The sequence below is a fragment of the Vombatus ursinus genome, unplaced genomic scaffold (assembly GCF_900497805.2).
Source record: "Vombatus ursinus unplaced genomic scaffold, bare-nosed wombat genome assembly UNPS02014942.1, whole genome shotgun sequence".
NCBI classification, from domain to species: Eukaryota; Metazoa; Chordata; class Mammalia; order Diprotodontia; family Vombatidae; genus Vombatus; species Vombatus ursinus.
The window spans coordinates 6,194,175-6,221,170 of record NW_020954720.1 but is presented as its reverse complement, the minus strand read 5'-3'; the positions used below and the strand labels follow the sequence as shown (position 1 = coordinate 6,221,170).

The following is a 26,996-nucleotide window of genomic DNA, read 5'->3' as shown; positions in this document are numbered from 1 at the left end:
GATTTTCAGGGTGAGCATTTATACCTTATAAATCAGCAAATGATATAAATCAGGGCTTGATTTATTGTTTGTTAACTTCCTACATTTAACAATGCGATAGAGAAAATGTTAATAATGTAAATTAAAACTGAGAAGTGTGTCATGAGTACATTTTTTCCCCTGAAGAGCTGTTGTTAAACATTTGTCAGAACAACTCCTTAACAGCCATTATAAATTGATCAAAAACATCTTAACAAGGCTTGGATATTATCCTTTCAATTGCTTTTATTTGTACTGATAAATTCTTCTCTTCTGGTTTAATCATTCAATGATTCTTTATTTCTTAGTATTCTTGTTTCTATGAGGGAATAAAACTATCCCTACCATATATGATTCATCTTTCTGCTCTTGGTATTGGTGTCTCAACTCTTGGTAACAGTATTTCTACTCTTATTCCCTTTTCACTGCCCTCTCACCCCCAAAACATTGATACATTCTCTTTCTTAGACCTGCATCAAAAATAGAATTGCTTCTGGAGAAGCTGGAGTGGGAGAACAAATGAATAACTATGAAAATGGGGCAGTGCTTCCTTTCCTACTAAACGGTGAAGCTCCTTGTGCTCAGTTTGGGCAAACTGTAAGGGAAAGGAGAAGAAATGAATAGGTTCAGGTCGTAAGCCCCTGGCTAGCCATTGTAATAAAATACTATTTCCCACCACCATACACTACAACAGACTATTCACAGTGCCTGGAATTCCTAATTTCTGGGCCCAGTTTAGGTGATAGTTCCTTCATGAAAATTTCCCTGATTCTCATGATTGAATTTGTTATTTTCTTTCTCCTCCAAATTTCCTAGGGAATTTTGCCTGCATCTCTCCTTTGTTCTCAGCATGCTCTACTTTGTAGTATACTTATTTATGTACATATCGTGTCCTTAAAATGTAATGTAAGTTACTTTAGGCAAGAACTATGTCTTTTTTTTTTGTATTGTGCTAGCATAATGCCTTGCATATAGTAAGCATTTTTTTTTTAAATTGGCTTGCATTGCTCTAACAATTCAGGCTCTCTTAGCTAGTTGGCTTTGGTTAAGTCACTTAGTCTCTCTGGGCTTTGTCCTCATCTATAAAACAAGGAAATGGGACTAGACCTCTGAAGTCTCTTTCTACTTTAAAATCATATGGCTGCCTTCTTTTCAGTAAATGTGAAGACCATGTTGCTCCCTTCCCAATCATGGTTGGCACATAGAAATCACTTAGTAAACACTATTCATTGATTCATTCAGTTAAGTGTCTTAAAGTGGAATGAGATGCCTCAGAGGGCAGGATAATCTCCTGTAATAGCTCTGTTATTGAAGTGTGTTCTTTAAGAATGACAACTTTTAGGATAGAGCCAAGATGGTGGAGAAAAGGCAGGGACTTGCCTGAGCTCTCTCAGATTCCCTTCCAAACAAGTTTAAAATAATGCCTCAAAATGAACTTTAGAGTGGTAGAATGCACAAAAGAATGTGGTGAAATAATTTTCCAGGCCAAGACAACCTAAAATGTCAGCAGGAAATTCTGTCATGCTGAGACTGAAGTCTGTCACGTCTGAGAATTCTGTCATGTCTGAGAGTGAAGTACAGTTCAGTGTAGCTCCTTGGCAAGACAGCATCAGGCTTTGGGAGCTGCTGAACTGGCAGCAGCAGCTTCCAGAGCTCTCAGAACATAGATGGTAAAGTAGTTAGACAACTGGTCAGAAGGAATGATGCTGGGTGCAGGACTCTGGTGCATTTCCCATGTATGGAGCTGGGTTGCAGTCCCAGGGTGAGCAGGAACACTACTAGCACAACAGAGCTTTCAGCCACAAGGGAGAGGGCACTCTGGTCATAGTTTCAGGGCAGAAAAGAGTGTTTGTGGTTGCTCACAGACCAGAGCACAGGCCAGGAGAGTAGTAAATACACCTCTCCTTAGATCAAACCACCTTGGAAGAACTGAAAACTTACAGACTCCCAGAGCTAGCTCTGAAAATGGTTGCACAAAAAACATGAAGCTTCAAACAGTGCCCCTGTCATTCCTGGAGCAGAGTCCAACTTTAACATAAAGTTAAAAGTTAAGAAATAGACTAGAAAAATGAGCAAACAACAAAAAAAGAACATGACCATAGACAGTGACTATGATGACAGGGAAGAACAAAACAAACTCAGAAGAAGACAACAAAGTCAAAATTGCTATGTCCAAAACCTTGAAGAAAAATGAGATTTTGGTCTCTAACCCAAAAGGAATTCCTAGAAGATCACAAAAAGGATTTGAAAAGCCAATAAGAGTGGTAGAGGAAAAATTGGGAAAAGAAATAAGAATGATACAAGAAAATCATGAAAAAGAGAGTAAATATCTTGATAAAGGAGTCACAAAAATATTAAAGAAAACAACACCTTAAAATTAAAAATAGTATAGGCCAAATGATGAAAGAGACACAAAAATCCACTGAAGAGAGCTCCTTAGAAAGCAGAATTGGCCAAAGTGGAAAAGCATACAAAAATTCATAGATGAGAAGAACTGTTTAAAATACAAAATTGACTACATGGAAGAAGGTGTACAAAAATCCACTAAAGAAAAGTACTCCTTTATAGGTAGAATTGGCTAAATGGAAAAGGAGGTAAAAAGGCTCCATGAAGAAAATTCCTTTAAAATAAGAATTGGGCAGGTGGAAGCTAATGACTCCATGAAACATGAAGAAACAATAAAACAAAATCAAAAGAATGAAAAAATAGGAAAAAATGGGAAATATGTCATTGTCAAAACAGATGATTTGGAAAATAGATTGAAGAGAGATAATTTAAGAATTATTGGACTACCTGAAAGCCATGACTAAAAAAGAACCTAGACATCATCTTCCAAAATATTGTCAAGGATAACTGACCTGATATTCTAGAATGAGAGGGTAAAATAGAAACTGAAGGAACACACTGATCACATCCTGAAAGATGTTTCAAATGAAAATTCCCAGGAATATTATAGTCAATTCCCAGAGTTCCCAGGTCAAGGAGAAAATATTACAAACAACCAGAAAGAGACAATTCAAAAAGCATGGAACCAAATTCAGGATCACACAACATTTAGTTGTTTCTACATTAAAGGAATAAAGGGCTCAAAATATGATTTTCTAGAGGACAAAAGAGCTAGGATTACAACATACACAGCAAAAGTGAATATAATTCTTCAGGGGAAAAATGAATAGTCAATGAAATAGAGGATTTTCAAGCATTCTTGATGAAAAGACCAGAGCTGAATAGAAAATTGACTTTCAAATGCAAGACTTGAAAGAAGAGTGAAAAGGTTAAACAGGAAAGAAAAAGCATAAAGGAATCAATAAGACTAAATTGTTTACATTCCTACATGGCAAGATAATACTTGTAACTCCTAAGGACTTTATCATTATTAGGACAGGAGTATACATAGACAGAGGGCACAGGTGTGAGTTGAATATGATGGATCAATGTCTGAAATAAAATTAAGGGGTGAGAAAGAGTAGTTCATTAGGAGAAAAGAGAAGGGAGAGGTTGAATGTGGTAAATTATTTCATATAAAAGAGGAACAAAAGAGCTTTTATAGTAGAGGGAAAGATTGAGGAGGTGGGTAGGGCAGGGGGAGGAAGCACTTGAACCTTAATCTCATCAGAATTGGCTCAAAGAGGGAATAACACACACACTGGGTATAGAAATCTATCTTACCCTACAGGAAAGTAGGAAGGGAAAGGATATAGGAGAGAGATGGGGAAGCAGTCAGAAGCAAAATGCTTTTGAGGACAGACAGGGTCAAAGGAGAAAGGATAAGCTGGGAACAATAGTAATCACAGTAAGCATAACTGTGAAAAAGTTTTATAGCATGTTTCTCTGATAAAAGTCTCATTTCTCAGATGTATGGAGAACTGAGTCAAATTTATAAGAATCCAAGTCATTCTCCAATTGATAAAGGATATGAATAGGCAGTTTTCAGATGAAGTAATCATTAGTGATCAAAATTACCCACAGTCATATAAAAATGCTCTAAATTACTATTGATTAGAGAAATGCAAATAAAAACAACTATAAGGTACCACCCCACAACTATCAGATTGGCTGGTAAGACAGGAAAAAAATAACAAATGTTGGAGGAGCTGTGGAAAAATTGAGACACTAATTCACTGTTGGTGGAGTTGTGAACTGATTCAGCCATTTTGGAGAGCAATTTGAAGCTATCTATGTCTAAAGGGCTGTAAAACTATGCATACCCTTTGACCCAGCAATACCACTATTGTGTCTGTATCCAAAAGAGATTAAAAAAAAAACCCCAAAAGGAAAAGGGACTCATATGTGGTGACAAAGAATTGAAAATGTATGTGAAAATTAGGGAATGATTGAACAAATTGTGGCATATGAGTGTAATGGAATATTATTGTGCCATAAGAAATGATGAGCAGGATGCTCTCAGAAAAACCCGGAAAGCTTGCATGAACTGATGCAAAGTGAAATGAATAGAACCAGGAGAATATTGTACACAGTAGCAGCAATATTGTAAGATGATCAGATGTGAATAGCTTTAGTTATACTCAGTAAAAGAATGATCCAAGACAATTCCAAAGCATTATGATGAAAAATTCTATTCAACTCCAGAGAAAGAACTGATGGAATTAGAATGTAGATGGAAGCTTAAAAAAACTTTATTTTTCTTGTTTTATTTCGGTTTGTGTTTTATTTCACAACATGAATAATACGGAATTATGTTTTGCATAATGGCACGTGTATAACCTAGAGTGAATTGCTTGCCTTCTCAAGGAGTGGGAAGGTGAGACAGGGAGGGAAAGGACTTGGAACTTAAAATTAAAAAAAAAACAAACCTGAATGTTCAAAATTGTTTTTTCATGTAATTGGGAAAAAATAAAATATTAGATTAAAAAAAAAGAATGACAACTTTTGCAAACTTCCTCAAAATAATATCCATTCTTAAGTCACAATAAAATATAACAATGAAACACACATGGAACAAAATCTAGCTCTCACCTGACAGAGATCAAACTATACCAGCTCAATCCAGTTTTATGTGATCTGAACTGACTTTTGAGTCAGCTAAGTGATGTTGCCACAAGATGAAACCATCTCAGCATTATAGCTTGTCCCATGGATCTGCACACCAGTAAGGATGTTTCTTTTTCATGAGATCTAGAACCAGACTAATGGATATACATTCAAGGCAACAACAACTTAGGCTGCTCTTCAAACATGTAATCATAAGCATTGACCAGAAGATGCCAGGACTAAATAGGTAATAGGGGTAGGCTTATCCTTAGAATACAATCCTACTAGATGAAGTCTTCTCATCCATATAAATTTGAAAAAAAAATTGCTGTAGGGTTGGTTTTGAACTGTGGAACTCATTATAACTGCAAGAGATTCTTTACTAATTTGTGCATTGTTCCATTTGGTAGGTGAATTTGTGCTTGAATAATAAGCAAGTAACTGATCCCTTTGTACCATATGACATTTCTGACTAAGCATAGCTCTCATATTCAAATATAAAACAATGATAATAACAAACAATGCTTATTTGACACTATATTATGACAGTATAGACTGGGAGGTCAATGAATGCTTGTCCTTCTGGAAACTGTCCTCATGCCCAATGTCAGGGGATATATTATTCCATTAATTGATGAAAGAACTCAGCCTTTTGTTGGAAGAAAAATATAGTTGAAATTCAGTAGATCCAGGAAGAGTTGAAGCTTTTGCCTTGTACTTGGAGTGTGTTGCACTCTAAGTGTTATTTGTTTTGGGGGTGGAGTGGGAGTGCGAGTGGGAGAACAAATGAATAGCTATTGAAAATGGGGCAATGCTTCCTTTCCTACTAAATGGTGAAACTCCTTGTGCTCAGTTTGGGCAAACTGTAAGGGAAAGGAGAATGTGTTTCATTTCAGGTGATACAAAAACCAGTATCACTGATGCATCAGCCTAAGAAGACAAAATTGGCTTTATATTTATCTCTGTTTGTTTGTACCAGAGGCATCCAAGCAACATAAGGTCTTCATACTCTGTTGAATATCCCTAGAAATCATGGAAAGCCAGGTCTTCATGAAACATTGGAAAATACCAAGGCAACAACAATTTTTTGACAACTTAAAATGTCCCTTGGTGGGTTTGGTGTCATTATTAGCACCTTTAATGATATACTAATAATGACACCAAAACAGTGAAAGGATAAACTTGGATAAAGTGAAAGTACAATTTTACAAAGACTTTTTTCTTAGAAAATACAGCAACTTATCTGTTGACTTTAGGCTCTGGAGATGTGAACTGATGAATTGTTTTAATTAGAATGCATAGTTATGGAAAGTCACATCAACCCAGTAAGGGTTTAGTTACCACCACGATAGAAGACTGTTGTCTGAGGCCTAGAGTAGATAAATTGGGAAATATTCATTACTGCACTGGTCATTAGGTGATTAACTGTTTTAAAGCTATAGTAATTCACAAAAACCCATCTGTAAAAACTAAGATTTGTTGTGTTCTGAATTAGTGGAGGGAGTGCCTATACTAAGGAAACCACAGATCCTTCATTAGAGAAGTATTAGAGTCTTCACAGTCTTGCCTTACCATTAGTCTTAGTGTTATTATAGTCATTGTGGCTCTAGTTATGTGGAAGTAGCTTGAGGCTACCTTTCGTTTATACAATATTCATTCAATAAACTTTTATTACTATGCTATGTGCTGGGGATACAATCTAACAGAGTCTAACAGACTACATCTTCTGTCTGACTTTGGTAATCATAATGTCTGAGACAAGGGAGCTATCATTAGAAGAATTTCCCAGGATGTCAATTTCCCAGGTTTGAAATACCATGAAACACATTGTATGGGTGAGGGAATATTTTATAACAGGAAAAAAATGGAAAGGCACTATGTAGGATAGTCTCAAATGGTAATGTCCAAGGTCCCGGCAGTCTAAACATGTTCTTGAGACAAACGAATGGATGTTTTGAGAGGAAATGAACCTAGAAGTTCAAGTCAGCCTGCAGGGAGCTGGCAATGCTTGGTGCACACCAAAGGAAGACTCACTTTGTTTCTGGCTACCAAAAATAAGCTGAGAGGCAGAGGTGATCTCTGTGATTGAGGAAACTAGGATTTTTTTTTGTTTATTTGTTTTTAATGAGAATGAAGTCAGAAACGTTGCCTGGTGGTATCTTACCATCTTGCCAGAGAGTTTCTCCATCCAGAATGAGTTCTGAAGCAGCAGTGTCCCTTCCCTTTGACATACTAAAGGATTAATGGAATTAAGGGGAGATTAGAGTATAATTCCTCAGAATCCTGTATGGGTTTGTACCCATTTATAGAGGTGTTGAGGATGATTTCAATCACTAATTATGCCTCAATTAAATATTTTACTATTTGATTTGTGGCTTGTGAAAAGAAGGTGCCATGTAATGGAGGCTTGAGCTATAATCTATGTAATTATAATTACCTCCAAATACCTCATGTCAAACCCAGGATGACAAGGGGCTCTAGTGATGAGTGAGGACATTGGCTTTTATAAATAACTTAAAAAAAATTATGGTATAATCAGAGAGTGATGATGTCAAGATAGAGATCCTTGGACTATTTGATGTGGAGAAAAATACTTTCAAGTGTATTTATGGAGAGGGGGAGAAGTGTATCATTGAAAAATATGTGAAGGAGGTGATTCTGGAGCTGAGCTTTAAGCAAAAAGGATTTTGATGGGAGACGAGCAATCTCCAGGAAAGTGGGTGGGTCGTATGGGTGCAGAGGTGGGAAATGTCATTTTGGATTAGAGGAACAAGGGGAAATTAATTTTGACTGGATAACAATGTATAAAAGGGAATGATATGAAACTGCAAAGTTAAGTAGAAGCCAGATTGTGAAAGGCTCGAAATTTTAAAGCTATGGTGTATAAAGTTTATAAAGTTTATGCTGCATAAAGTATAAAGCAATAGAGAGCTACTGATGATTTTTTGACAAGATGCTCAAGTTTTTCAGTTTTTTCACCCTCTAGAGTAGGGTTTCTTAAACTGGGATCCATGAACTTATGCTTAGTTTTGCTTTTTAAGCATTTTGATAACTGTTTTGATATAATTGGTTTCCTTTGTAATCCTGTGTATTTGATATATTTAAAAACATTCTTCTGAGAAGGGGTTCATGGGCTTCACCAGATTGCCAAAGGGGTCCATGACATAGCTAAGATTAATGACTTCTGCTGTGGAACAAAAATTACTAAGCATCTACTATATGCCAGGCACTTCATAAATATTATCTCATTTGATCCTCACAGCAACCCTGTGAGGTAGGTGCTATTATAATTTCCATTTTACAGTTGAGAAAACTGAAGTAGAGTTTAAGTGACTTACCCATGGTCACATAGCTACTAAGTGTCAGAAGTTCCAGTCTTCCTGACTCCAGATCCAGTGCTCTGACCATTATGCCACCAAGTCAGTACTGGTCTTGGACTCAGTGGTTCTGGGTTTGTTACTTACTACATGTGTTATCTTGAGCAAGTCACAACCTCTCCAGGCTTAGTTATCTCATCTGTGAGATAATGTGAGCATTTGCTAAGCACTTATTACATGCCAACAACTCTGTTAAGTTCTAGGAATATGAATAAAAGCAAAGAAACACAAGACCTGCCTTCAAAGAGGTTACATTCTAAGCAGAAAAGGTAAAAACTATACACTAAAGTGGGTGAAAATTATGTGGGGGAACAGACAATATAGATAATCAGGAATCAGCAAACAATCATTTATTAAGTATCTGTTATGTGCCAAGTACTGTGCTAAGCATTGGGGATACAGATAAAAGGAAAAAGACAGACCTTGCCCTCAAAGAGCTTACATTCTAATGGGTGAAGACAACACAGGAAGCAGTGATGAAAATTGGGGGTGGGATGGGAGAGATATGTAAGGAGTCAGGAGCAGAGCCTGGAGAGAAGTGAAGGGGTCATGGCTGGCCTCTGCACTTCTTAAAAATGAAGGTTAAAGGGGCAGCTAGGTGGTGCAAGTGCATAGAACACTGGCCCTGAAGTCAGGAAGACCTGAGTTCAAAGCCAGCCTCAGACCAAACACTTGACACTTACTAGCTGTGTGACCCTGGGCAAGTCACTTAACCCCAACTGCCTAAAAATAAAATAAAAAAAAAGAATTAGGCAAAAAAAATGAAGGTTCAAGAAGATGGAGTAAGAAGTGAGTCTCTCTTACCCTCCCTTATTAACCCCTGAAAGCCCAGAAAATATCACCCTAGGAAAAACCCTGGAACAGCTCAACCAGAAGAAAGATGGGATGCAGTAGTCCGATAGCCCAGGTAGCCTGATGGATTAACTGGAAAGGCCGCTCTTACCCTGGGGGAAGGGGAGCAGTACAGAATGGGAGGCATCCTGGCAAGCTAATAGAAAGCCCTACCTCAGCATACCAGGAGGAGATCCTGAAACCCAAGTGGTACAGCAGCAAACACCAACACCTAGACCCCTGAGTGCCTCAATGAGGGTGGGGGAACTGGTGGAAACCAGCTCAGAAAACCACCAGGTACCTGGGCATTCTACAGCAACCGGCTCTCCCAGTGCCTCAGCAAAACTAAGGTAAGCAGTGCTCCAAGGGGCCCCAGGTGGATAAAAACCCTACAACATCCATCTGAAAGGAGCTGAAGAAAGCAAAAGGAAGGAAAGGGCTGGGTAAGCAAGAAATCTCCAGAAGCCACACAACCCAATCCTACCCCTAGAGTTCCAGTGTTGTTGATTCCAGCCCAACACCAGGTAAGCTGCCAGAATCCTACTGCCAACATTGGAGGCCCCATTGACCAGGTCCTAGACTTCCAACACAAGAAGCTTGGGTCAGTGCCCTCTTCTCCCCAGCAGGAAAGCCCAATCTCTTTAAAGGCCACAAAATAAGCAAACACCATGAGCAAAAAGAAACACACAATAGATTCTTATTATGGGAAGAGTGAAGATCAAGGCAGAAATTCTGAACAGGACAACATTGTCAACAAACCCACATCTGGAACCTCAAGAGGGAATATGAACTGGTCTGAAGCCCAAAGAGCCTTCTTAGAAGAACTCAAGACAGATTTTAAAAGTCAAATGAGAGAGGTAGAAGAAAAAATGGGAAAAGAAATGAGAGGTATGAAAGAGAGAGTCAATAGCTTGGAAAAGGAAGAACAAAAATTAACTGTAGAAAACAAATCCTTAAAAAATACAATTGGCCAACTGGATAAAAAGTACACTGAAGAAAACAAGTCCCTAAAAAATACAATTGGCCAAATGGGGAAGGAGGTACAAAATCTAATAGAAGTAAACAATTTGTTAAAAATTAGAATTGAGCAAATGGAAGCCAACGACTCCATGAAGGAACAAGAATCAGTCAAACAAAAACAAAAGAATGAAAAAATAGATTAAAATGTAAAATATCTTATTGGTAAAACAACTGACCTGGAAAAACGATCCAGGAAAGACAATTTAATAATTATTGGTTTACCTGAAAATCATGATGAAAAAAAGAGCCTGGACAGTATCTTTCAGGAAATCATAAAGGAAAACTGCCCTGAGGTCCTAGAACCAGAGAGTAAAATAGCCACAGAAAGAATCCACCAATCACCTCCTGAAAGAGATCCCAAATTGAAAACACCAAGGAATATAGTAGCCAAATTCCAAAATTACCAGGTCAAAGAGAAAATATTGCAAGCAGCCAGAAAGAAGCAATTTAAATATCATGGAACCACAGTCAGGGTTGCACAGGACCTTGAGGCTTCTATGTTGAAAGTCATGGAACGTGATATTCCGTAAGGCAAAGGAGCTTGGGTTACAACCAAGGCTCAACTACCCAGCAAAAATGAGCATGGTCTTTCAGGGGAAGAGATGGATATTCAATGAAATAGGGGACTTCCACACCTTCCTGATAAAAAGACCAGAGCTCAACAGAAAATTTGATCTTTAAATACAAGACTTAAGAGAGACGTAATAAAGGCAAACGGGACAGAAAGAAACAACCTGTTATTAATATGGGCAAACTCTTTACATCCCTACAAGGGAAGATGACACTTGTAACTCTTGAGAACTGTATTGTTATTACACCATGTTAAAGGGGTACATATAAAGGGGGTGGATATAAATTAACTTTGATGTAATGATGAAAAAAATCTAATCAAGTGGGTTAAATGGATCCAAGTAAGTGAATTAATCTGATCTAACTAAGAATGTGTACTGAGAGAAAAGGAAAGGAGGAGGGTGACAAGGGTAAATTACATCACAGGAAAAGGCACAAAACCTTATTACAGCAGAGGCAAAGAAGGGAGGGAGATGAGCATTGTTTGAACTTTACTCTCATCAGATTTGGTTTAAGGAGGGAATAACATAATCAGTTAGGTATAGAAATCTAGGGCAGCTAGGTGGTGCAGTGGATAGATTACTGGTCCTGGATTCAGGAGGACCTGAGTTCAAATCCTGCCTCACACACATAACATTTACTAGCTGTGTGACCCTGGGCAAGTCACTTAACCCCATTGCCTAGCCAAAAAAAGAAAAAAGTATAGAAATCTAACTTGCACTATAGGCAGTAGGAGGGAAAAGGGGAAAAGAAAGGGAGGGAGGCAGTAGTCAAAAGCAAAACATTAGTGAGGAGGGAAAAGGAGAAAGGAGAAAGAAAAGCATAAACATGAGGGGAAAAGATGGAGAGAAAGACACAGATAGTTATCATAATTGGGAATGTGATACATGAAAGTAATGGAATACTATTGTGCTGTAAGAAACGATGAACAGGCAAACTTCAGATAAACCTGAAAAGACTTGTGTGGTTTGATGCTGAGTGAAGTGAGAAGAACCAGGAGAACGTTGTACACAGTAACAGCCACACTGAGTGATGATTGACTTTGATAGGCTTAACCCAGCAATACAAGGACATCTCCAAAAGCCTCGTGATGGAAAATGCTATCCACATCCAAAGAAAGAACTATGGAGTTTGAATGCAGATCAAAGCATACTATTTGCTATTTTTTTCTTCTGTTTTGTTTCCTCTTTCTGGTGGTTTCTCCTATTAGTTCTAATTCTTACTTACAACATCACTAATGTGAAACTATGTTTAATAAGAATATATATGTATAGCCTATATTAGTTTGCAAGCTGTCTTGGGGAGAGAGGTAGGGAGGGAGGGAGAGAAAAATTTAAAACTAAAAAGCTTATGGAAGTGATTGTTGATAAATCAAAATAAATTACTAAAAAAAGGGAAAAAAAATGAAGGTTCAAGAAGGAGGGGGCTGCAGATACAGAGAGATCTTCCAGGGTGAGAAGGCTGCTGGGAAATGGAAAAATCTGGAGAATCAAGAGCAGAGCTAAGAAGCATTGAAAGAGTTGTAGGGGCTGGATTAGATGGCTTCTGAATCTCTTCTAGCTCTTAATTGATGACCCTATGATACTAAGTGAAGCAGCTAGGTGGAATAGCGGATAGAGCCCTGGGCCTGGAGTCAGACCTAAGTTCAAATTCAGTCTCAGACACTAACTGTGTGATCCTGGGCAAGTCACTTAATCTTGTTTGCCTCCATTTCCTCCTCTGTAAAATGAGTTGGAGAAGGAAATGGCAAACCACTCCAGGATCTTTGCCAAAAACAAACAAACAAACAAATGAACCAAACCCCCAAAAGGGGTCACAAAGAGTCAGACACAGCTGAAACTACTGAACAGAAATGATATCAAGTGCTTCTTCATGTTGGTTGTATCCAGATTGAAAGACACTGTCTCCCCTTTGGCTCCCAGGGTTCCTGAAGAAAGGCCTGGGAAATTTGTTGACAGATGAATTTAGTCAAACTGTTGTTCTTTTGAACTTAGATAATTTCCTAACAGAGTTTATATCCTCTTCTATGTTTGGATTTGGAATCATAGGACTTGGTTACAAACCCTGGCTTTCCTTCTGGCTACCTGTGTGACCTTAGGCAAGTCATTTAATTTCTCTGGGTATTAATTTCTCAGTTGTGAAATACATGATGATTTCTACCTCTAAATTACATGATGATTTCTACCTCTAAATCTATGATCCTCTGTGAGGAGAGGCTATCAGAACTCATGACTCAGGAGGCATTTAATTGAAGCTATTGAAAATACATTGATGTTTTTAAAGTGCTTTGTATATTTAAAATGAAAGTCTATCAAACTTTACCCACAAATATGTAATTTTGCGTTTTGTGTTTCTGTAGGGCTATGATGATGACCCTGAAGATTAGTGAATTGTCCAAGATGAGTCCTTGAATTAGCTTCCAAATTGCTCAAGGAAAAATAAATGTTGAGGTGAGGTCTGTTAAGTGTTTTTTTCATTTTTTTTTATAATGTTGGTAATTTTCAAAGAGTTTATATAGTAATTTGAATCAAGTCAAAATATATTTAATGACCAGGATGGTTAGGAAAACAAAGCATGTCACACAAGGTTTGGTTGAAGGATGTGGAAATGTATATTCTGAATGAAAGAAGACTGGAGGTACAGGGAGAATAAGGATGATCTGTCTGCCTTTCTTCGAAGGGTTGCCCTGTGGAATAATAACAATAATAGCATTTATATGCTGCCTTAAGATTTGCAACATCTCTTTTACCCCTCACAACAACTCCATGAGATAGGCCCTATTATTACCCCTATTTTACAGAAGAGGAAACTGAGTCTGAGAGAGGTTCAGTACTTCCTTAGGGCCAAATATCTGGTAAATGCTTGAGGCAGGATTTGAATCCAGGCCTTCCTGACTCCAAATCCAAAACTATACACTGGGAGATTAAACTTGGTCGGCTGGGATCCAGAGGGAAGAACTAAGAGAAATGAGTGAAAGTGGAAGGGATAATAATTTTTGTCTTGATGTATAAAATACTTCTTAACTTTTACAGCTATCCAAAAATGGAATGGACTAGCAGAACCATGCTAAAATGATGCTGTTCTAATGCAAAAAAAGGAAATGCTGACCAGAAAGTATTAGTTTTACTTCATAAGACTGAATGGAGTAGTTCCGTCACTATGCTTAGTTTCACAAAAGCTGTGATCTCCATTACCTAGCAGAACCCCAAAGCAAATATACCATGAAACATGTATGAGCTCAAGTTGCCACATACGTAAAAACCTACCTCTGGTAGGTTTCCCCTACCAGAGGTCTTCAAGGAAAGGCTGATTGACCACTTAAGAATGTTTGAAAGGGGATTCCTATGTGGAAATTGGCTGAAATAGACAGTCATATGCTCATAAATCATAGATCTAGCACCAGAAGGGAACTTTGGGGCCAGATGAGAGAACTGAGGGACAGATAAGTGAGATGGCTTTGGTGTCACAGGACTATGAGGCAGTGTTTGAACCCTGGCTTTCAATTCAATTCAAGCGTCCTATGCACTATACCACTCTCCCTCTAGTTCCTTCCAACCTTGATGTTCTATGGTTCCTGGTTTCCATTAGGTACCCAGAACCACAATGATGGTGGATGGATGAAAGAACTTACTTTGATGTGCAGTCTTATTTTATCCTCCTAACTATTCTGTGAATTGAGAGGAGGGCAGGTATTACGATACCCTCTTCCCCCTTCCCCTGGGAATAGGGAAAGTGAGCCATAGAAAATTTAACTGATTGACCCAAAGTTATACTAGTTAATAGCTAAGCTGAACTTCGAGCCTGGGTGTTCTCAACTTCATGCTAGGGAAAAGCAACCTACCCCTAGAATTGTGACTCAGAGTTGTGGCATCATGTTCATTTTCCCCCACTAGAGTTAGTGTAAACTTGTTCTCCATTTTCTGTTTAATGTCCCATTGCTTCTGATTAAAAGGATAAGTGCTTTTCAGAAAGTTTCCTATAACCTGCCCTTTGGAGAAGATAGAAACACAGGCTTCTTTTAGTGGTTTTTGTCTTTTTCCTATTTGCATGGATGTATCTAGAGACCCGTAGAATGTAAAAGCTGGGAAGTGCCTTGGAAATTATGTAGTCAAACCCCTTCATTAAAAAAAAAAAGATGTTGAGACTGAGGGAGGTTGAGTGACTTGTTGGACACCATTTAGTGACAGAGCTGGGGCTATAAAAAATCAAGAGATCTGGGTTCAATTTCTGCTTAGGACACTTAAGATCATAGATTTATTACTGCAAAAGACCTTAGAACAGAGAGTCAACAAGCATTTATTAAGTGACTACTGTGTTCCAGGCATAAGTGTTGGGGATACATAAAAAGACAATTCTCTACCAAAAAACAAAACAAACCAAGTCCCTGTTTTCAAGGAACTTGCCTTACATTACAGATGAGGAAACTGAGGTAAAGAGAGGTTAAGTGACTTTCCTTAGGGTCATACTTGGAAAAATCACTAAATTGACTGAACCTCAGTTTCTTTATCTGTAAAAAGAGGGTGATATTACATATATATATGTGTGTGTGTGTATATATATATATATATATATATATAAAATTCCATATCTCACATGATTATGACAAAAGAGCTTTATAAACCACAGTTCACTATAAAAGTGTGAATTATTTTAAATGTGTAGTTCTTAGTGGTCTGGATGACCATTTCTTCAGGATGTTGTAGACAGGTTTCATGATCTGAGTAGGGGCTTGATTGGCTATTTTTGAAAAGCCCTTTTGTCTAGAGGGTTTTATGTTTCCAAACCACTCATATTTCCTTTGCAAGCAGAATTCTAATACCAACAGTCTGTTCATTTCAAAATATTAGAATGTATTGTCTGTGGTCCCTTGTACATTAGTGGAAATATTTCAGTCTTTAATATTCTTACAGTTATTGCAGTGACAGGTTACTGTAAATAAAAGCTACTATCTTGATATTTACAGTGCATCTCATGTCTTTCCTAGCTCAACATGTCAGTATTACAATATAGTTTTGTTCTTGTCCTACAGTTTCTAACTGCGCCCCCTCCTAACTTCATCAAACAGGCAGAATTTAAAGTATTTGGGACTATGAATTAACCAGTTTAGTTTTCTAATGTTGTTGGAAGAGCAAATGCCTAGGGGTGTTTCAGATCAGTTTTGAGAGACTCACCTCCCTCACCTTTTTCCTGTAAATTAATTAGCTGGCATTTCTCCTGGTTTTATTTAATAAGGTGCATGGCATCCTGTGAGCATATGTATGGAAAGAGCCTCTAGGGTAAAATTGATGTCAGAAATAGAAGCTACAATTGACCACCATGCAGGTCATTTGCTGCTTATTTAACGGCTGTCTGCCTTGAGAAACAATCCTCTCCAGACAGAAATGGTTTCCTGCAATTTCCAGGAAAACAGAGAGGATGTCAAATTATCATCTGCCAGGGATAACCTTGTAATTAAATTAACAAGAGTGGCCACATTTGCAAATGAAACCCAGGCAGAATTAAGAAAGGAGCTTTGCTTGAAAACTCTGCTTGGTATCTGTTTCTGGGTTGGTGACCTTGGCGGCAAGCATGAAAATTGTCTCATCGTTCAATTTGAAAAATCCGATTGACCTGTCCAATTGGTGAGGATGACTCCTACCTTAGAATAATCCATAAGTTTTTACGTATGTGGCAACTTGAGCTCATACATGTTTCATGGTATATTTGCTTTGGGGTTCTGCTAGGTAATGGAGATCACAGCTTTTGTGAAACTAAGCATAGTGATGGAACTACTCCATTCAGTCTTATGAAGTAAAACTAATACTTTCTGGTCAGCATTTCCCTTTTTTGCATTAGAACAGCATCATTTTAGCATGGTTCTGTGAGCTTTATCAGCTTTTGGATGAGGATGTATCTTGCTCTTGTTCTTGTACTGATTGCACAAGTAAGTGTGGTCAGATCATTAAGAGGAGCACTTGACCAGGCACTTTGGGCAGTCTTCCATAATGGTGAGATCTATTGGCTACTTGGATTCAGATACTGCAACTGTTGATAAGGTTGCCACACCATGGAGTCAATGTGGGATTTGTGGCCATAGCAAGTGTTCATGGTACAGCCTACTTTCTGAAGTCTGGTTCAAAATTGGAAATGGGAATTGGAAGGGAAGCAGATGGAACTCTCCATGTGTGCTACCAGAGAAGGAGGTCCAAAAACATCTCCTTCCCTTTTAGCTCACCTTGCTTCTTTCTATAGATTTCCTAAAGAGACAGAATAGAGTGGAAGTATCTATGGATATGTCTCAGGACACCTGTATTTAATTTCTGTGTTTAGATTCTCAAGGGTGGGCAAGTTAACTCAGGAATTAATTTAGCGCAGTAGAATGTCTTTATTGGGCATCTTTTGGTCATAAATCTGAAGTCAGAAGGGCAAATAAGCAGCACCATGTCAACTACATGGCATCACTACTTCTTGGACAAAGGTGAGGATAGTACCAGGAGCAAAATGGGAAAAGCTTTTCATAACACAAGGCCTCTTGGCAAAGGATGAAGTTTTTGTGTTATGGCTTCTAGAGGATGGGAAAGTGAGGATGACATCCTACAGGTGGTACACATGATGACTGTCTTCATTTCTCTTCTTTCCCTAGCACTGACCTACATTATCTGAAAGAACAGGCTAAAAAAGCATGGCACTGTGGTCCCTTGATGACCTCTCTGGAGGGGAAATGTCTAGGAAGATCTCAGAAATCCCATGATAAGGAGGTATGGCAGCAAGAGGAATGGGTTAAATGACGAAGTCCTGGAGGCTTCTTTCAGATTCCCTCTCCTCCATTACCCCTACACACCTAAGGAGACACCAATTCTGACAAAATTATGAATGCATGATTGAGTAGAACGATAATATCAGAATAGTGGACTCAGCATCATCTGTATTAAATTATAACAGAGCGTTAGACACAAAATATATCTTTATATATGGCTGGAACCAATTATGTAACACCATTAATCATCCTTGCCCTATAGTGGCAGTTCTCTCTCAGTTACAATAAAGAGGACAACAATCTTTGTACTCAGAATAATTTGCTCTGAGGGTGCTGGAGGAGAGTTTACATGAGGCAATATTTTATGGTCATCTTCTATTATTCAGCAGAGCACTAAGTAATACAGTTTGCCTGCACTTCACAGATTCATTAAATGCCTTGATGATGGGAAGGAAATTGAACTTGGTATTTATAATTTTCTTGGACAAATGCATTTTATAAAATTCAATATTAGTAAATAATTTGAGTTCATAGGAAGAAATGTGACAGGTTATTTAACAGAATAATGAATATTTTCATTTTTTTCCTCTGTGGGAAATGACTCTATTTCAACTGTTTGACATTTCAGCCATTCTGTAAAGTCTTTTTATTTCTGCAACTGCATAATTTTTGTGACTGTCTTATATTTTCTTAAAAAAATAATATTACTAAATAAAGGCACCAAGAATTGGACCATTGCTTAGATAAAAAAGAGGAGTAGAAACAAAACATAGGGACAAAGATAGTGCATTTAGCTGAGTGAATTAAGCCTGAAATCATGGAGCAAATAGTGAAATGAAAAGTACATAAATAAGTCTGAAGGCCAGAGATGAGGAGAACCAGTCTAACAGAGTAGTTGTTTCTTATTAAAGGATTTGACTCCAAAGTAGTCTTAACTCATTGTGAGAATGGGAAAATGAGCCTTGAAAATTGGATGGTTTTTTTTTTTTAGAATTTTTTTAAGTAAACTTGTGATCAACATCTTCACATATTTGACTATGTTTTATTTTTCCAAACATGAATAAAGTGATAGGACATGAATTTCAGTTTTCTTAGATTGAAGAGAGTTTTGCTTTTAGTATGGTCATGGTCAAAATAGGATTATTTTCAGATTTCTGGAAGTCTCTTATGTGGTTTTTTTCTTGGTTTTTATTTTATCACTCATTAACCACACATTTTGTTCCTTTATGCGAAATTATGATGGCTAGGTCCACTAAAATTTGTTATTTAAAACCACTGCAGAAAGGAAAACATTCTTTTCCTCCCTAATAATTTCACTTTCCCATTGTCCACAGTGGCTAAGCGAAAATTGTTCTCTCTTCTATGGCATCCTCTTCCCCACCCTCTTGGTGGAAGATTGAAATACATTCTTCACTTGAACAGTTGAGGTGTTTGGCTCCCCTCTTGCCTCTTGCTTATCTTGGCATGGCTCAAAAGTGTATCACTCTCTTTTTACTCTCTATTTTCTATATGTTCCTAATTAATGGCTCCATTCCTGCATACCCATGTCTCCCATTTTCTTAAAACAAAACAACAAATGCTCGATTGATCCTACCATGCCTGCCAGCTGTCACCCTCTATCTCTCCTCTTCTTTGTGGCTAAACTCGATAAAGTCATCTATACTCAATGCCTTAAATGTCTTTCCTCTCATTTTTAAATCCTCTGCAATCTGGCTTCCAATCTCATCATACAACTGAAATTATCCTCTCAAAAGTTACCAGTGTTGCAGGTGATGTAATGGTATACTTGGAAAATACTAGAGAATCTACTGCAAAGCTAGTTGAAATAATTAACAACTACAGAAAAGTTTTGTTGTTGTTCAGTAATTTTTCGGTCATGTCCAACCCTTCATGACTTTATTTGGGGTTTTCTTGGCAAAGACACTGGAGTGGTTTGCCATTTCCTTCTCCATCTCATTTTACAGATGAGGAATCTGAGGCAAACAGGATTAAGCGACTTGCCCAGGGTCACACAGCTAGTAAGTGTTGGAGGCTGAATTTGAACTCAGGAAAATGGCTTCCTGACTCCAGGCCTGGCACTCTATTTACTATGCTGGATAGCTGCCTTCTAGCAAAGTTGCAGGATATTCTATGTATTACCAACAAAGTCCAGAGCAAGAAATTGAAAGAGAAATTCTATTTAAAATAACTGTAGACAATACAAAATACTTTGGAGTCTACTTGCCAAGACAAACCCGGAAACACAGTTACAAAAAAGCTTTTCATATTAATGAAGTCAGATGTGAACAATTGGAAAATATTAATTGCTCATGGGAAGGCTGAGTCAATATAATAAAAATGACAATTCTATCTAAATTATTTTACTTATTCAGTGCCATAACAATCAAACTACCAAAATTATTGTGTAGAGCTAGAAAAAAATAATGAAATTCATTTGGAAGAACAAAAGGGTCAACAATATCAAGGGAATTAATGGGAAAAAATGTGAAGGAAGGTGGCATAGCTGTACTAGATCTCAGACTGCTAATCATCAAAACAACCTGGTACTGTCTAAGAGATAGAGTGGTGAATCAGTGAAATAGACCTGGGTACATAATATACAGTAGTATTATATTACCATAATAATCTAGTGTTTGATAAACTCAAAGACTCAAGCTTTTGGGACAAGGACTCACTATTTGACTGAAAATTGCTGAGAAAATTGGAAAGTAGTTTGGCAGAAACTGGATATAGACCAACATCTTATACCATATACCAAGATAAGGTCAGAATGGATACGTGATTTAGACATAAAGGGTGATACTACAAGCAAATTAGAGAAGCATGGAATATTTTTATCTGTCAGCTTCATGCAAAAAGGAAGAGATAGAAAACATTATGGGATATAAAATATATAATTTTGATAACATAAAATTAAAAAGGTTTTGTACAAACAAAACCAATATAGCTAAGATTAGAAGGAAAGCAGAAAACTGGGGAAAATTTTTGTAGCAAGTTTCTCTAATAAAGGCATAATTTCTCAAATATGTAGAGAAATGAATCAAATGTATAAGAATACAAGTGATTCCCCAATTGATTAATGGTTAAAGGCTATGAACAGGCAGTTTTCAGATAAAGAAATCAAAGCTATGAAAAAATGCTCTAAATCAATAATGATTAGGGAAATGAAAATTAAAATAGCTCTGAAGTGCTACACACCTTTCAGTTAATATGGTTAATATGATAAAAAAAAAAGAAAATGACAAATGCTGGAGGGCTTATGGGGCAATTGGGATATTGATGCACTGTTGGTGGAGTTGGGAACTGATCCAACCATTTTGGAAAGTAATTTGAAATTATGCCCAAAGGGCTATAAAATTGTGTGTACCCTTTGACCCAGCAATACAACTACTGAACCTATAAACCAAAGAGATTTTTATTTATTTTTTTTTATTTTTAGGCAATTGGGGTTAAGTGAATTGCCCAGGGTCACACAACTGGTAAGTGTTATGTGTTTAAGGCCAGATTTGAACTCAGGTCCTACTGACTTTAGGGCCGGTGCTCTATCCACTGTGCCACCTAGGTGCCCAAGAGATTTTTTTTAAAAGAAAGGGTCCTATGTATGCAAAAATATTTATGGCAACTCTTTTTGTACTGGCAAAGAATTGGAAAATGGTAGGATGCCCCATCAATTGAGGAATGGCTGAACAAATTGTAGTATATGATTGCGATGAGATACTATTGTGCTGTAAGAAATGAGGAGCAGGACATTTTTAGAAAAACCTGGAAAGACATATGTGAATTGATGAAGTGAAGTGAGCAGAACTAGGAGAAAATTGTACATAGTAACAGCAATACTGTATGATGGTTAACTATGAAAGACTTAGCTATTCTCAACAATACTAAGATCTAAAACAATTCTGAAGGACTTATGATGAAAAATGCTATCATCTACCTCCAGAGAAAGAACTGATGGAGTCTGAATGCAGATTGAAGCATGCAATTTTTTAATTAATTTTTTTCAATTTTTTTGGTCTTTACTTTCTTTTACAATATGACTAATATGGAAATATATTTTTCATGACCGTACATGTATAACCTACATCAAATTGCTTGCCATATTAGGAAAATTCCTGGGAAGAGGTGAGAGAGAGGGAAAGAACTTTGAACTCAGAATTTCAAAAAATGAATGTTAAAAATTATTTTTATGTGTAATTGGAAAAATATTTTTAAAAAAGTTACCAGTGATCTCTTAATTGTCAAATCTAATGTGTTTTTTTCTCAATGCTAATCCTTTCTGAGCTCTCAGCAAAATCTGACACTATTGCTCATCTTTTCCTTGATATTCTCTCTTTAGTTTTTTTAGTGACACTGCTATCTCTTGGTTCTTTTGCTATCTGTCCAACTACTCTTGGTAAGTCTCCTTTACTGTTCTTCACACATATCTTGGCAATTAACTGTAGGCATCCCCCAAGGCTCTGTCATGGGTCCTGTTTGCTTCCCTCTACACCATTTCACTTGGTGATCTTATCAGCCCACATATGTTCTACATTGATGATTCCCTACTGAATATATCCAGACTTAGTCTCCTGAACTACAGCCAAGTGCCTTCAAACTCTTCATAGACATTTGATCTGAATGTATCATAGGCACCTCAAATTCACCATGTCCCAAACAGATCCTTCTGTATTTCCTCTAACTCCAAATTTTCTTCCTTACAAAGTTTTTTTGTCACCGTAGAAAGTACCACAATCCTCATCATCCAGGCTCTTTCATCCTCAACTCTCATTTTCATTCACTCCATGTGTACAATATAATATCAAATCTTGTCATTTCTACCTTCACAACATCTTTCTTTCCCACTTCCATTCTTGCACTTTCTCCCTGTTCTACAATCCAGCTACAATGGCCTGCTCAGAATTTTATAAACATGTTATTCCACCTCTTCTCTAAGCCTTTATTTTTCTGAACTGTCTTCTGACATCCTTGGCTGTCCCCCATGCCTGGAATGCTCTGCTTCCTCAGCTCCAGCTCTTGATATCAATGACTGCCTTCAATACTCAGGTCAAAACCCTATTTGTATAGGAAGCCCTTCCCTGTTCCCCCAGATGCTAATTTTTCCCCTCTTAGCTTACCTTCCACCTTCCCTCTATATATTTTGTTGTTGCTATTCCTTCTTCATTCTTTGAGGAGGACCAATGGCATCATTTGATTTGTGCATGAATTCGATTTAAGTGAGGCAGATCAGAGTAAAGTCATCAGCCTCACTCTCTCTTCCAGAGTCTTTGAAGTCCATTGACAAGAAGTAAGTCAAAACAACTGGCCACAGTCCAGGATGTAGTGGGTGACCTTGGCCTTCCTAAATTAAGATCTTTTCCAGGTGTCAGTTTGACTAGGCAATGATTAATGGTTAGATAAGTTCTGATTTAATTTTGACCATCATGTTGTTGGTTGCCATTTAATTTGTCTTTCATGTACCTAGTAATTTACATGTCTTTCCCCTTTAAGATGTATGTTTCTTCAAGGAAGGAACTGCTTTTGTTGATTTTAAGTTTTCTTTATATCCTTAGTACTTAGAATAGTGCCTGGCTCATAATAAGTGCATGTTTGTCAACTGACCAATTTCCAAGGGACAAGCTATTATACACAGTTGGGATTTCTGTAACTGATGGAGTCCAAAGGCACGATGGTTGTCAAATGATTAATTAAGCTGTAAAGAGGAAAGGAATTATGCAAATAATAAGTATTATTAAAAATGCAGAGGAAATCCCATTATAGTCAACCCCATTGAACCCAGATGAAAACATTGTTTTTACGGTGCAATTTTAATATAGTGAATGCATATCTAGAAGTCATATTCTAAGTCTATGGCTGACCAAAGTTTGAGTTACTGCATAAATAGTTTTACTTCTATTTTATCTCATGTGTACTTTCATTGACATGGGGACCCTAATCCCTCAATGTCTTTAGTAGGAGGCACTTTGTTCCTTAAACTCTGTCTTTTTGAGTTGCCTTCTGGCATGGTTCTAGAAGAGAAGGAATTAATCTGAGAAGGTTCCCAGTCAGTCCTTAAAGAATTGAATGAAAATTGGCCCTTATCCCAGTACAGGCAAGTGAAGCTTGTCATTCTTACCTCATTCACCCATTTTAAGCTTCTGTATCATTTTGTCAATACAGAGCATACCGTGTAAAATGTTCACATGCCCTACATTATTTTGCAATATAATTGTTACATTTTATTATATTACATACAATTAATATTTAATACACTCTCACCAACTCCCTTTGTAACAGTAGGAACCATTAAAAGGAATCCCCTCACATAGTATTGTAGCTATTGAAGCAACTGTTTTCTCTTTTAACTTTGTTCCATCTAATGTTAAGTTTTCCTGGAGTCAATCGATGTTAGGTTGGATGTGCTCATGTTGGTTTGTTTTAGTGACAGATGGTAGGTATATAGTGTAGTGGATAGAGTGCTAGCCTTGGATTAAAGAAGACTCAAGTCCAAATTAAGTTTCAGATATTTACCTGGCTATGTTATCTTGGACAAGTCCCTCTACCTCTTTGTGTCTCAGTTTGCTTTTTCTGTAGAATGGATATAATAATAACATCTACCTCACTCACAGGGTTTTGGTGAGGATCCAAAGAGATAACATTTGTAAAGCACTTTGTAAACCTTAAAGCACTGTGTCAGTGCTAGCTATTATTGTTGTTATTGGTAGTGGTGGTGATAGGATTGTGTTAAATATATTGAACCAATGCTACATATCAGCATCTTGTAGAGATTCAGGTTGGGAAGAATATTTGGAAATTGATTACCATGTGCTTTCTATTCCCACTCCCTCAAAGATGAAGAGATAGAAATACAGCTTAATATTGTCTTGCAAGATGAACTGATAATACCAGAAACAGCTAGAGATAGTGAGCACCTTGGTTAACTACCAGTGCCTATTCAAGGGACTTCCTACTCAAGTTAAGAATCTTCTTAGGGTAACTGTTATGCAGTTGTGATAGTGGTCTTCTTTATAGGTAGTTGATGTGAGTCAAAGAAAGAGAAGATTATTTTTTTTTGAAAAATAGTGGAAGTGTATTGCCGAGGGAAGCCATTTATAGGAGGACTCAATACAGAAACAACTGAAAAAGGTCTTGAATCAGTTTTTGGAAAATATGGCCAGATAGTAGAAGTTTTGTTGATGAAAGACTGGGAAACCAACAAATCCAGAGGCTTTGTTTTTGTTACTTTGGAGAGTCTAGCTGATGCAAAAGATGCTGCAAGAGACATGAATGGAAAGTCATTAAATGAAAAATCAATTAAGGTGGAACAAGCCACTAAACCAACTTTTGAAAGTGGCGGTAGGCGAGGGCCACCACCCCCTTCAAGAAGCAGAGGTCCTCCAAGAGGTCTTAGAGGTGGAAGAGGAGGGAGTGGTGAAGTAAGAGGGCCACCTGGTGGAAGGCACATGGATGACAATGGATATTCTCTTAATTTCAACATGGGTTCTTCCAGGGGACCACTTCCAGTTAAAAGAGGTCACCTCCACGAAGTGGGAGACCTCCACCTAAAAGGTCTGTACCTTCTGGACTGGTGCGTAGCGGTAGTGGAATAGGAGTAAGAGGGCCAGTGTCATGTAGAAGAGATAGCTATGGAGGTCCTCCATGAAATGAACCAATGTCATCATGCAGAGATGTGTATATGTCACCAAGAGATGATGGTCACAGTACTAAAGAAAGTTATTCAAGAAGAGATTGTGCAAGTTCTTCGGATACCAGAGATTATGCTCTTCCCCCAAGGGACTATACATATAATTATGGCCATTCTAGCTCACGTGATGAATATACATCTAGAGGGTATAGTGACCATGATGGCTATGGTGGAGGTCGTGATAGAGACCATTCAGGTCATCCAAGTGGAGGGTCCTACCGAGATTCTTATGAGAGTCCTGTAGTGTTCCACTTGCTTGAGGGTTTCTTCCCTCCTGTGGAGGAAATAGTCACTATGATGATTACAGCAGTTCAAGAGATGGACATGGTGGAAGTTGTGAAAGTTACTCAAGTAACTGAAGTGATATCTACTCAAGTGGTCATGATCATGTTGGCAGATAAGAGAGAGGGCTTCCTCCTTCGATGGATAGAGGATATCTTGCCCCTCATGATTCATATAGCAGTTCAAGCCGTGGAGTGCCAAGAGGTGGTGGCTGTGGGGGAGGCCGATCTGAAAGAGGAGGCAGAAGCAGATATTAAAAGAAATATGAGCTTTTCCCACCAAACTGTCTTTTCAAAGAAATTAAGAATTGAGTTCACTTTGTCTGAACAACCAGAGGACTACTGAGAACTAATTTTTATTTTGTGCCTTTTAAGTTAGCATCTATGATTTTCCATTCTTGTGAGAAGAAAGCTGAAATTATTTTAAAAAGTTAAAAAATAGTTCATAGTTCTTTCACGCAGCAGTTAAATTAAAAAGTTTGAAGTTAGTGTTATAAAATCTGAAGTTAGTGTTATGATTTTGAAAATAAAGTTTTTCTGAACTTGAAAATAAGAACCTTCTTAGGAGAGTGTAATCAGTTCTCTGGGGACAAACTTGTCTGAATCATTGTTAGGATATGTTATTAAAACAATACATTGGTGGCTGGGAACTAAGCTTGAGAAGTGGACAAAGCTAGTGAAGGTCTCGAGGAATCTGAATGTGATCTCAAAAGTAGCTTGACATCCTGAGATCAGTGTGGGAATGCTTGCAAAGACTAATGTTAATCTGATACCTTGGAGGACTGAAAAGAAGTTTAAGGTCCATTTCTCAGTATCCTCAAGCAGGAAGGAAAACCAAAGAATTGTTGTGTTTGGAAAGACTGGTTCAAAGATGAGTAGTCAAAGGAACAACAGAGCTAGAACAAATGGATAACCACAGGCTAGCTCAGTTGCTGGATGAATAGAAACTAATAGGTTGGCCTTGAGGCACTCAATAAGTCAAATGGATATGGCCAATTGAATAAAATTTTATTGACATTACTAAACACTAAAACAAGCACATATATTATATATGATATATGTATATACATATATACATACACAATAGAATGTAAAGAGAGGATTGTACATGAAAAATTGAATCCTTTATTACATATAGCTTCCTTTTCTTTTTAAGTATATAAAAAGTTCAACATGTAACTTTCAGTGCTGTCCTACTTGTCTGAATTCATTCTGGCTTTCTGTTCTCTGTTGATTAAAAAAAAATGTTTTAATGACCTTTTCTCTCTCTTTTTTTTTGTGGGGGGGAGAAGAAGATGAAAATTTAACCCAAAATTTTGAGCAGAATTCATAAGAATGAGAGAAATGTTGGCAACAGAGAAGTTCCAACTGCCTCCAAAATATTTTCTCATTTAAGAGCCAAAGAAGTTAGGCCAGGGGACAAGCTGGGGCACTCAGATTCTAAAAGAGGAGCTCAGTGAAAGTCTACTGAGAAGCTAAGAACTAAGTGT

The 26,996-nt window shown here is 37.5% G+C and overlaps 1 pseudogene; it reads left to right on the top strand.

Annotated features, from left to right (window-relative positions):
- Positions 1-1,518: 1,518 nt before the first annotated feature.
- On the top strand, positions 1,519-25,469 carry LOC114029889 (annotated as a pseudogene).
- Positions 25,470-26,996: the final 1,527 nt, after the last annotated feature.